Below are 13,235 nucleotides of genomic sequence, written 5' to 3' on the forward strand. Positions count from 1 at the left end.
TGCCGGGGATTTGTTGGGGCAGTCTCGCTAGGGAATTTTACAAAGCGGATTTGTTGGGGATTTTTTTTTTTTACAAAGGGAGACCCTGTGGGGATCTGTACAAAGGGAAAATCTGTGGGGATTTTGTTGGGGCGGACAATTTGGGGAATATTTACAAAGCGGATTCTTTGTGGGGATTTGTACAAAGTGAAAAACCTGTGGGGATTTTTCTTCTCTCTCTTTTTTTTTATATATATTTTTTGTTTTCGTGACTTCACTTAGAATGCAGTCAACATCATGAACCATCATCAAGTTCGGACAAACGTACCAATGAAGCGGGGCATTTCCCTTGCGAAACGGAATTCCGTGAAACCAATCCTGCCACTTATCTTTCTGGTATATCTGGAAATTAGGGTTAAAATGAAAGGGATTCGAAGAAAAACAAAGAACGGAGAAAGCAAATTTCAAAAAAGAAGTGTCCCTTTCGGGACAAGAAAGACTTATCTGAGGAAAACAATGCTGACTTTAAATGGACTTGACATGCTCTTTGGACTGGACGTCTGACCTTCAATGAACTCGCATTTCCTCCCGAACCAAAAATGGATCTGTGTTTCCAAACCGGCGGAACTTTGCCGAGACTTCCTGGGGTGAAGTCATCCTTTCGGCCAACAGCGCCCTTTGCGGGTTTTCGCTAGCTGACCTCTCTCATTTCCTTCCTTGCTGTCGCTCAATAGCACTCTTTGCGAGTTTTTACTAAACAAGCTCTCTCATTTTGGTTTCTCTACTCCCGTCGCCTCGCGGTGCCCCAAAGGTTTTCAACGACGAGACTCTTCATTTTATTTCTCTCAATTTAGAGTGTACCGGCCTCCATTCGTGGCACTTCTTGTCTTCCCCTACCTTTGGTAATTGATTCGAAGGGCTCGTGCTTGGTAAAGAAAAGTAGATGATACTACGATTTTTAAGCCGTTTGGTGTGCCCCGACTTCAATTTCAGGGTAAATGGGATTTTATTGTTGGTGTGACTGAACCTCAGAGAGAGGCTGCCTACGTATCCTTTCGGAATCAAGTCAGACGTAGTTCAGGCCTCGATCAATGTTTTGTTTTCTTTGTTTTGTTTGTTTTCTTTTTCTTTTTTTTTTCTTTTTTTTTTGATTGGTAACCAAAGAACTGTAACCGGCTCAAAGAATTGTAGAGAGAGTTGATAGTGTTTGGGGTAGTGGGAATAAAACCTCCATCATTTCAAATGTGTCAGGATCGCTGGGGTGTCACTCAGACATAGTATCTTTTGACTGCATCCGCATTCACTGCTGTTTCGGGATCATTTCCTTCGATATCACCTAGGTACAATGCTCCTCTCGGCAATATCTTCCTGATGATGTATGGGCCTTTCCAGTTTGGAGCAAATTTCCCTTTTGCTTCCAGGTGATGTGGCAGAATGTGCTTCAGTACAAGTTGACCCACTTCGAAATTCCTGGGTCGGACTTTCTTGTTGTAAGCACGGGCCATTCTTCGTTGGTACATCTGCCCGTGACAAACCGCAGCCATTCGTTTTTCGTCAATCAGAGTCAACTGCTCCAATCGAGTCTTAACCCACTCACTGTCTTCGATTTATGCTTCGACAATGGTTCAAAGCGAAGGAATTTCTACCTCTGCTGGTATTACAGCCTCGGTCCCATAAACCAAAAGATAAGGGGTTGCCTCTACTGACGTGCGTACCGTAGTGCGATATCCCAACAATGCAAACGGTAACTGCTCATGCCACTGTCGGGAACTCTGGATCGTCTTCCTCAAAATCTTCTTGATGTTCTTGTTTGCTGCTTCTACAGCGCCATTGGCCTTGGGCCGGTAAGGAGTGGAATTCCTATGCGTTATTTTGAACTGCTCGCATACATCTCCCATCAAGTGACTATTCCAGTTCGATGCGTTATCTGTGATGATAGTTGCAGGAATGCCGAAACGGCAGATAAGATTTGAATGTACAAAATCCACTACAACTTTTTTAGTGACCGACTTGAGAGTGACAGCCTCTACCCATTTTGTGAAGTAGTCGATGGCAACCAGTATAAATCTATGTCCATTTGAGGCCTTCGGCTCGATCGGACCAATGACGTCCATGCCCCAAGCAACAAATGGCCAAGGTGCAGACATGGGATGCAATTCCGTGGGAGGTGCATGAATCAAATCACCGTGCACCTGACACTGATGACACTTCCGAACGAAACCAAAGCAGTCCTTTTCCATGGTCATCCAGCAATAACCTGCTCGAAGGATTATCTTTGCTAAAACATACCCGTTCATGTGAGGTCCGCACACTCCTGCGTGTACTTCGTGCATGATCCTTCTTGCCTCCTCGGTGTCAACACATCTTAGTAGATTGAGGTCCGGAGTCCTCTTATACAACAACTCACCGCTCAAAAAGAAACCACTTGCATGTCGCCTGATGGTTCTCTTTTGATCTCCGGTAGCATGCTCGGGGTATTCTTGCGTTTTCAAAAACCTCTTGATATCATGGTACCATGGCTGTGTACATGATCCTGCCTCGATTACATTACAGTAACCGTGTCTCTCCCTGATTTGGATTTCCAAGGGATCGACATAGGCGTTGCCTGGGTAGGGTAGCATTGAAGCTAGGGTAGCAAGTGCATCTTCTAGTTCATTGTGACACCGCGGGATATACCTGAACTCTATTGATTTAAAACGCTTGTCGAGGTCCTCCACGTGCTGTCGGTAAGGAATAAGCTTGACATCCCGAGTTTCCCATTCACCTTAGGCTTGCCGGATAATCAGGTCAGAATCTCCCATAATCAATAAATCTTCGACATCCTGATTGATCGCCATATGCATGCCCATGATGCAGGCTTCATACTCAGCTGTATTGTTCGTGCAAAAGAAATGCAGTCTAGCTGTGGCGGGATAATGCTGACCGGAAGGCGAAATCAAAATTGCCCTGATTCCTATACCTTTGGCGTTTACGGCTCCATCAAAGAACATCTTCCAAACGTGAGCGTTCTCCGAGACCACTTCTACGGTGTTTATTTCTTCATCTGGAAAATAGGTACTCAATGGCTGGTATTCCTCATCGACTGGATTTTCGGCCAAATGATCTGCTAGCGCCTGGGCTTTCATTGCCGTGCGGGTGACATAGACTATGTCAAATTCAGTAAGCAAGATTTGCCACTTGGCCAGTCTTCCAGTAGGCATTGGTTTCTGAAATATATACTTCAAAGGATCCAGCCTGCTTATGAGGAAAGTAGTGTGAGCTTGGAGATAATGTCTCAGCTTTTGAGCAACCCACGTCAGAGCGCAACATGTTCTTTCCAGCAGAGTGTACTTGGCCTCGTAGCCGGTGAATTTCTTGCTCAAGTAGTAGATTGCTTGCTCCTTCTTTCCGGTTACATCATGTTGCCCGAGGACGCAACTGAAAGAATTTTCCAAGACTGTCAGATACAAGAACAGTGGTCTCTCTAGCTTTGGTGGGACCAAAACTGGGGGATTTGAAAGATATTCTTTAATTTTGTCAAAAGCTTCTTGACATTCAGCCGTCTATTTGATCGCCACGTCTTTCCTCAATAGCTTGAATATGGGCTCACACGTGCTCGTCAGCTGGGCAATGAATCGACTGATGTAGTTTAACCTGCCCAACAAACTCATCACGTCTTTCTTTGTTCTTGGGGGAGGTAGATCTCTGATAGATTTTATCTTTGTTGGATCTAATTCAATACCTCTCCTGCTTACTATGAAGCCCAAAAGCTTGCCCGATGGGACTCCGAAAGCACATTTGGCTGGGTTCAGCTTCAAGTCGTACTTCCTCAGTCTCTCGAAGAACTTCCTCAAGTCTTGGATGTGATTATCTTGCATCCTGGACTTGACTATCACGTCGTCCACGTACACCTTTATTTCTTGATGCATCATGTCATGAAAAATGGCAGTCATGGCCCTCATGTAAGAAGCCCCAGCATTCTTCAGACCAAATGGCATGACCCGATAATAGTAAGTGCCCCAAGGCGTGGTGAAGGCAGTCTTCTCGGCGTCTTCTTCATCCATCAATACCTGATAATACCCAGCGTAACAATCTATGAAAGACTGGATCTCATGTTTGGCGCAATTATCAATAAGGATGTGGATGTTGGGCAATGGGAAATTATCTTTGGGACTCGCTCTATTCAGGTCTCGATAGTCCACACATACCCGAGTCTTCCCATCTTTTTTCGGCACTGGAACCACATTTGCCAACCATGTTGTATACTGGACTACCCGAATCACTCCCGTTTTCAGCTGCTTGGTGATCTCCTCTTTAATCTTGTCACTGACCTCAGTTTTGAACTTTCGTTGCTTTTGTTGAACTGGAGGATAATCAGGGTGAATTGGCAATTTATGAACCACTAGATCAACACCTAGTCCTGGCATGTCATCATATGACCAAGCAAACACGTCTTTAAATTCAAAAAGAAGTTGAATTATCGCCTCTCGCGTTTTCTTGTCCGTGTGAATGCTTATTTTGGTCTCCCGGATTTCTTCAGGAGTTCCTAAATTAACCGGTTCGGTGTCATTCAGATTTGGCTTAGGTTTATTCTCAAAATGTTCCAACTCTCGGTTTATTTCCCTAAAAGCCTCTTCTTCATCATATTCTGGTTCTGGGTTCGTTATTTCACAATTAAATAGCTCGTTGTGATCTGGGCGTGAAGTCCGCAAGCATGTCATATTTAAAGCCGCATTATTATAACTGAAATAAAAGGTAAAGGAAAAATAACAAAAATCAGAACAAAGGAAAAAATGAGAAAACAACGATGATTTTTTTTCTTGGAATTTGGAAGACAACAATGTTTACAACTCAGGAATTCAAAACAATAATTGAAGGGAAGAAAATATCCAAGTTATATCCTGGAGATAACTCGTGATGTAGGAAAGGTGGCAGGACAGGTCTACCCGGACTTCTGCCTAGTCGGGAATGACGTGGCCTCCCAGTTTCGAAGTTTGGCGTTTGGTCCCATATATAGCATCTCGGCGGTGCTGGTGCCTTCTCCTGGTTGAACCATGTGAGCCTCGTAGAGCATTTCTCTCATTGCCCCACATATCTCCTCGATTTCCTCAGCCGTGAAAACCTCATCGTCTTCTTCTTCAGTGTATCTTGGTCTGACGAAGGTTTCATATAAATCCGACAGTGGCCGAGGCAGTTTCTAACCCCCATTCCTCCTCTTCTTTGCCCATTCTTCATTTTCTGGAGTAGGTTGAAAACCTATCCCAAAAAGTTTCTTGGCGGAAGGCAAGGTGATGGGTTGCGTTATTCCTTGCAATGTTCGTCCGAGCCCTTTCCCTGGCCTGAATCCGTGCCGGATCATCTCTTTTGCTACCATGATCGAGGCGTTAGACAAGAAAGGTTTGGGGCACGGTCTTCCCTCCTTATACTGCTCTGCTAACACAACTTCGAAAGCCTGATAGACCGTGTGCTCGCTCCCTTCTTTTGATTCAAGATATGGGATGGATGGGTACCGATATATAGACTGTTCATCTTCTCCGTGGACCATAATTTCCCGGTCTTCGTGCTCAAACTTCACCATTTGATGAAGAGTGGAAGGTACAACCCCTGCCGCATGAATCCAAGGTCTGCCGAGGAGAAAATTGTAGGACGTATCCATGTCAAGCACTTGGAAAATTATTTCAAACTCCACTGGACCTATGGTCAACACCAAGTCTATTTCCCCAAGGGTGTCTCTCTTGACGCCGTCAAAAGCCCTTACGCAGACATTATTGGGGCGGATTATTCCGGTCCCAATTTCCATTCTCAGTAGCGTGGAGAGCGGACAAATGTCAACACCTGAACCTCCATCCAACATTACCCGCTTGACGTAGTAGTCTTCGCATTTAACTGTTAGATGCAGGGCTTTGTTGTGTGCTGGTCCCTCTGGGGGTAAATCGTTCTTGCTGAAGGAGACCTGATTAACGGCGAAGAACCTTTCTGTCATCCGTTCCAGTTGTTCAACTGAGGTTTCAACTGGTACGTATGCTTCGTTCAGGATCTTGAGCAAGATCTTTTGGTACTCGGCCGACCTCATCAGTAGTGATAGCATGGACACTTGCTCGGGGCATTTGCGTAGATGATCTACCACTTCGTAGTCTAGCATTTTCATTTGTTGGAAGAAAACTTCTGCTTCTTCAATGATTACAGGCTTCTTTGGTGGGAAGCGTCTCCGTGTGGCGTTGTTTAGCTCTTGAGTGTTCGAATACCTTCCAATGAAAGTATTTTGCGGTAGATCTCCCGTGACTTCTTTACCTTTGTACGTAACCAACGTTCTTTGATAGTTCCAAGGTACTGTGGACGGGTTGGTCATCGGCTTCTGTGGCACGCGTTCGATAACCACTGGCTCATTCAGCCGAGGTGGTTGAATCGTCCCCCGGACCACATAGGCCCCTTTTGGTACGTACATTGGCCTTGCCCTTTTGACTTCGAAACTCTGCAGCCTCTCTGCTTGACCTCGCGGGACGTAAAGAACTCCATTCTTCACAGGCACCATTTTTTTCTCCACCTTCTTTTCGGGCTCGCACTTCACAGTACTGACCTTCTTTTCCCCTTTTCCTAGCTTTGGGGTTGTTTCAGGCCTTTTCCCTGCGTCGACAATGGCGATTATGGCTTTTAAAGCAGGATCGAATTCTTTGTCTTCGCAGATCATTCCGATTAGCGGCCCGTTGTTGTGGGTAGGCAACGGATTGTTAGTCACATTTGGGACCTCCTCGTCCCTTAGCACTATTTTCTCTTGCTCTATTAAATTCTCGACTACCCTTCTCAAAGACCAACAGTCATTTGTATCGTGCCCTTCTGCTCCTGAATGATAGGCGCATCTAACACCGGCTTTGTAAGAAGGTGATGCCGGATTGTGCCTTGTTTGAGGGACCGGCTGCAGGAAACCCAACTGGACTAGCTTTGGGAACAAAGTAGAGTATGGCTCATCGATGGGCGTGAAAGTCCGCCTTCTAGGTGGTTCCTGAGGGCGGAAGTTATTTTGAGGAGGCTGTGGGTTATAGTGGTTGCGGTATGGAGGCTGATTTCTGGGAGGTGGAGCTTGGCCTCGATTGGCTTGCTGCGGCGGATGGACATAAGGTTGGGTGTTCATAACCATGTAGGGTTGAGGAGCATATGCCCCACTTTGGTGGGGGTAGTAGTGTTGTGGGGTCCTTTCTGGAAAACGGGGCCTGGGATTACGATATTCCCTTGCTTCTGACGCTGCCATGGCCGTTTCTTCCTTTTTCTTTCCTCTTGCCATTCCTCCGGACCCGCTTTGGACGGCTTGGGAGGTTGCCCTTATGGTTGCCTGACTCAAAATTCTGCCCGTTTTCAGACCATTCTCCACCATCTCCCCAATCTTAATTGCTTCTGCGAAAGGCTTTCCCATGGCTGACATCATGTTTTGGAAATAGTTGGACTCTTGAGCCTGAAGAAAAGTAGTGACCATTTCTATCTCGTCCATGGGAGGCTTCACCCTTGACACCTGCTCGCGCCACTTAATAGCATATTCTCTGAAGCTTTCTGAAGGTTTCTTCTTCAAGTTTGACAGAGAATTTCGGTCTGGTGCAATGTCGATGTTATACTGGAATTGTCTCACAAAATCTCTGGCGAGATCATCCCATATATGCCACCGGGATATGTCCTGTTCCATGTACCATGTACCATTCTGAGGCTATTCCTACCAGACCTTCCCCGAAATATGCCATTAGCAATTCCTCTTTTCCTCCGGCTCCCCGCAATTGGTTGCAGTATTTCTTGAGATGAGCAATGGGGTCACCGTGCCCGTCGTACTTCTCAAACTTTGGGGTCTTGAAACCCACTGGTAGGTGCACATGAGGGAACATGCATAGATCGGTATAGGAGACGCTCTTCTGTCCGCTCAAACCTTGCATGTTCTTCAAACTCTGCTCAAGGCTTCTCATTCTTTTGGCCATCTCATCTTGTTCAGCAATTTTGGGGTTCTGATCCTGCCCTGGTGCAAACTCGCACTGAGGCTGTGGAGGATGAGTGCTAGTGGCGAAACGAGTTGGTTCCATTGAGAAAGATGGTGCTTGGAAAGTAAACGAGGATGAGTCAAAATTTGGCTTGTACGTAGCAGGTTGTGCCGTGATCGGGCAGGGTGGTGCAGTAAAGATGTTTGTGTTTACATCCGTTGTTGACACCCGGGGATAAGAATCAGAGGGCGATCTAGCAGAGAAGGCCGAAATGGCTGGGTATCCGGATGGGGCAGCCGGATAGCTTATGGGGACGTTAGAAGTCCCGCTTGTCCTGGAGAGCAACTCAGGGAATCCAGGGATGACACTTGGTGGCTCTTTTCCGTTATTCCAGTCATCCAGCATTTCCAACATGCGGAGCCGCAGGATTCTATTCTCCTCCGCGGTTGCAGACTCGGGCGTGAGGATGGCCGATATCGAACTCTCCTCGGAAACAGGAATTGTCGGCAAAGGAATTTTTGAAGACATTTCTATGCTTCCTTTTGACCTTGTGAAGTAAGTGTGAGCACCGCCTCCTGACTTGACAACAGGTAATTGAACACTCCCTTTTGACCTCGTGAAGTATGAGTGTGAGGCCAGACTTTCACCAAACCAACCGCCTTTTCTAAAACTTGGAAGAACTCAACGACAAACGAACGGTTAATTCGAAACAAATAATAGATAGGCAATCTCACATTGGGGCATGATGCACCTATACAGTTAAGTGGATTCCTACATGTTTGCGACGAAAGCATGCGTCATTCCAGCTTCCTTTTTAGGATTCTCTTTTTTTTTCATTATTATATTATGTTTTTTATTTTTCTTTCTTTCTTCTTTTGTTACTGTTTTGAATTTTTGTGGTTAAAATGCGACCGGATCCGACGAGGATTGCCTACGTATCACGATGCCACATGAATCAGATCATTACGTAGTTCAAAAACAGATGAATGTAAAAGAAACACACATTTTATTACTGAAACGATCTATTACAAGCAACATTTTCAAAAAAGGAAAAACAAAACTTGAAAATAAACATAGACTCAAACAGACTAATGCACCCTGATGCGAAAAAGGCAGACAGAAGATGTTAAGATACAGACTCGACCTATGAATACATTATGGTTTCGAAAATTGGTGCCCGCGGGGCATCGTTCGGCCTCGCCGCGGTCCTAGGTGTGAGATCCCTTTCAAGTTGTTCCAGCTCATGCATGATTTGCTTAACATAACCCATCACTGCCGAGAGAACGGTAATGCTGGTCATGTTCTCACACCGTAGACATCGTCTGATGATGGCGTGGGCAATGGTCCTGATCCTATCTCTGGTTTGTTTCTTCTCTATGAGCAGGCGTTTTATCTGATCACTGCACGTTTTTAAAACCTGAGAATCTTGTATATGCTGATTCTTCAGTTGCCGCACTTCTGCCTTCATTTGGGCCAACAGGTCGTAACAGTATCTGCTCTCAAATTGGAAATCCTCGGCCCGCTTAACTGCTTTAACCTCAAGTGTAGCCATCTCTCTCTTCATTTTAGCGACAGTTTTCTCGTGGTTGCGTCTCAATTGGTTCAAGTATCGGCGATGCTTATCTGCTCTTGTACCCCACTGTGCTTTGAGCTTTGCCATGACATTTTCAGACTCTTCTAAACCATCTCGCCATTCTCTGACTTCTCTTTTCAACCCTCTTATCAACTGCTCGTCTGATCGACTTCTGGGCTGTTCATCAAGAGCCAATCTCAATTTCTGGATTTGGGCCTTAAGTTCTTCATTTTCTTGGATCAATCTATTCTTTTCACTTCGATCCGCAGCGATTTGTATGCTGTTATTAAATTTCAGACTGTCAATCTGTAGCTTCAAATCACCGATCTCTGCCCGATACCTCTTTTCTTTTGCTAACCAGTTCCATTGCTCTTGGGACGACTCAACGAAATCTTTGAGATGAGGTCTCTTAACTGGTCTCTCGCAGGACATGTCACCTCTAAACCAAGCGTGATACCCCGTGGCAACTTCCCTTTTTACCGTATCCATCACACAAGTGTTTGCTGTCAGATGTTGGCACTCACTCCAGATTTGGCGAACTTCTTCTTCGGGGAAATGACCGTCCGGACTGATTTCAATCACTTGGGTACTCAGATCTTCATCTTTCGGCACCACTTGATACCTCCCAAGTTGCCTCAAAACCCGATACGGTGCATAGGGTTGGATGTTTTTAAGTCCCATTAACAGAAAGTGGGGCCTGGTTGCCGGCATGTATATGATTTCCTCAATGGGCAACCATCCGAGCGTCCACTGGATTTGGTCGGCAGTGAGAGTTCGGAAAAATGAGGTCCATGCTGTGACTCCCTCGGGTAGACTGAACCCTTTGATTCTTGTGTAGAATTCTCCAATACAAGTTTTTTTGGGCGAACCGTAACCCAAGAGCGGGGAGCGGGGGCATAAATGATCGGTCATCCACATTTGCAACAGTAAGTTACATCCTTCGAAAAAGTCGCCCCTGGCTCGGCAAGCAGTGAGAGCCCGGAAGATGTCAGCCATAATCATAGGTGCCAGAGTGCTTTTATCTTGGGTGAGCAAAGTGCTGACGACCCCAGTTACTTTTAGATCGATGTTTCCGTCTTTTCTTGGGAACACTATAAGACCCAAAAAGGCTGTCATAAAAGCTACCAGCCTGTGTTCGTCCCACTTTTGTCGGTTGCCTTTACTGCATAGTTTGAAGTCCGGCTTATTGAACCCGCCCACGTGGCCGTATCTAGCATATATGAGGTAGAGACTGCAGAAACCTTTGGCAAGATCTGGATGGTGAAATGTTCGGGGTATTTTTAGGAAATCCAAAAATCGGTGTACCGTGTCGGCCCTAGGTGCAATCAAGTATTTGAAACTTAACGGAGCTTCATCACCTCCGATGTATCCCGCTATTTCTTCCAATGTCGGGGTGAGCTCAAAGTCTGAGAAATGAAATACATTGTGTGCTGAATCCAAGCAAGTGACCAATGATCTGATAATATCACCCCGAGGCTGAACGTCTAGTAAATCCGGGAGATCTTTCAGATATTTCCTTACTTTGTCTTGCCCCTCCTTGCCTAAGTCGTTCCACCATAATCGCAACTCAAAAGGGATCTTGGTCATTATTGAAAAGGGTTCGTTTTGTATCGTGCTCATCCTGCACATTTATTAGGGTGATTATGCTAATGGAAAGACTTTTATTAGACTCAAAATAAAACTATCTAGATTTTTTTCAAGATTTTTTTTTTATTTTTTTTTTTTCAAAACGACGAACTCGATTTTCAAATGCGGCCTTTTAGCACTTTGAGAATGAAGATTTTAAAGCTGCAAGGATCAACCGAAAAAAAATGATGACCGAAGATGGCCGTTTATGCATGTCAGCCTTCCGGCGTCCCGCTTGGGAACATTCGACTGTTTTTACAAAAAACGGCATCACCCGACTCATAAATTAAAATTCTGTCATTTTGGCTATTTCTGAAAATGGGGAGGTTGGACCCGATGAGGGTTGCCTACGTATCTCATAACCTGTGAGAATCAAACCGGTGTAGTTCGGTCGGATCAGAAATAGGGGAAACAAATAAAATCTTTTAAAGAAAAAGAGGAATAACTATTTTTCTGGAATTTTATATATTTTTATTTTATTTTATATATTTTTTCTTTTTTGAAAAGAGACTAAGGAAATATTTATACATTTTAAACTTCTTTTTCATTTTTTTTTTGAAATTTTGAAATCTTTTAAAGAGATACTACAAAAAAAAATTGAATTTTCCCTTTTTTTATTTATTTATATTTTGGATTTTGAAAGTGATTAAAAGGAATAAATCAAACTAAAAGACAAACTTTGTTTTCATTTTTCTTTTTCTTTTTTTTTTAGAAAATTCCGGCGAGGTTTTGACATTACTTGGACATTGGTTTTATTTTTTCAAAAATAAGTAATTATCTCCCTACCCTGCTATTCTTTTTTTTTTTTTTGAAATTTTTTTCGGAAACCGGTCAGCATGTAGATCCGCAGCAAATAGATGCGCAAAACAAACGGGATGCAGCAGGACGGTCTTTTCATTTCAGGTTGCCTGTCCTAGACGGACCCAACCCCTGTGTTGAGTCCCCTATGTCAAATGCAACATGATGCAGATAAGCGTTCCTACTAGGGATCCGGCATGAGGTTTCGTTATACTAGGTTTATAACCTGGGTATATGTTCTAGACTGTGTACCCGAGCGGACAACTCGAGTCGAGGAGGGGGCAACTTACCGGGAACCAAAAGGCCATCCGGCTTCGTAACTTATCCGTCCTCTTTCTTATTTCAGGTATTGACACTAACAGAATAGGGAGCCTCGACCAGCGAGCTTCTCCCCGGAGGTAAGAAGAGAAGGGTTTCGGCACAGTTTATATACAGTTCAGATAATATCAAAGCGGTAAAAGACAACATTTAGCACGTTATGCCAAAACATGTAATAAAGATCAGATAATAAAGCCAAATATAACAATTATTCTAAGCTCGAATTCTTGAACCCTGAACCAGAGGTTCTGGGTTAAAGATTTCCCCAGCAGAGTCGCCAGAGCTGTCACACCTCCTTTTTGCGCGTCCGCCCCGAAGGGTTAAATGCGCAAGGGGAGTTTTTCCAATTTAAGTGACAATATTCGAAATGAGATTATTTATTTAATTCAGAGTCGCCACTTGGGAAAGGTTTGGTTTTTGGTGTCCCAAGTCACCGGTTTATCTTGAATCCCAAATCGAGGAAATTTTCGACTTTTCCAAATGAAGTCTGCGAACCAGAAATTCTAAGTAAGGAATTCTGTTGACCCGAGGGAAGGTGTTAGGCACCCTCGAATCCCGTGGTTCTAGCACGGTCGCTTAAATTGTTATAATGGCTAAATATCTGATTTAAATACATGTTGTGACTTATGTGCTTTTATTGAATTTAAAACCGCTTTTATTATTATCATTTATTTTTATAGAATTGCAACGTCGTGAAAATGCATCTCGAACCACGTCACAATCAATGCACCCGTAGTTGTTAACACATTTCGACTCCGTTGAGATTTGAATTTGGGTCACATAAATGCGCACCCGAATTTAAGAATGTAATTTAATTAAGTCGCGCCTAAAGAGTCTAACGCGTTATTATCTTTGGGGAAGGCAGTGAAATTCACTAAACAGTCCGTCCCAATTTTAAGTATTCGATATATGCACATTTATGAGGGCCCCACAATTTTTGCATTTTTTACTTGGCGAGGCTCGTCTCATTTTATTTTTTTAAAAGGGCGAACCTGCAGCAACTACAT

The sequence above is a fragment of the Nicotiana sylvestris genome, chromosome 4 (genome assembly GCF_000393655.2).
Source record: "Nicotiana sylvestris chromosome 4, ASM39365v2, whole genome shotgun sequence".
NCBI classification, from domain to species: domain Eukaryota; kingdom Viridiplantae; phylum Streptophyta; class Magnoliopsida; order Solanales; family Solanaceae; genus Nicotiana; species Nicotiana sylvestris.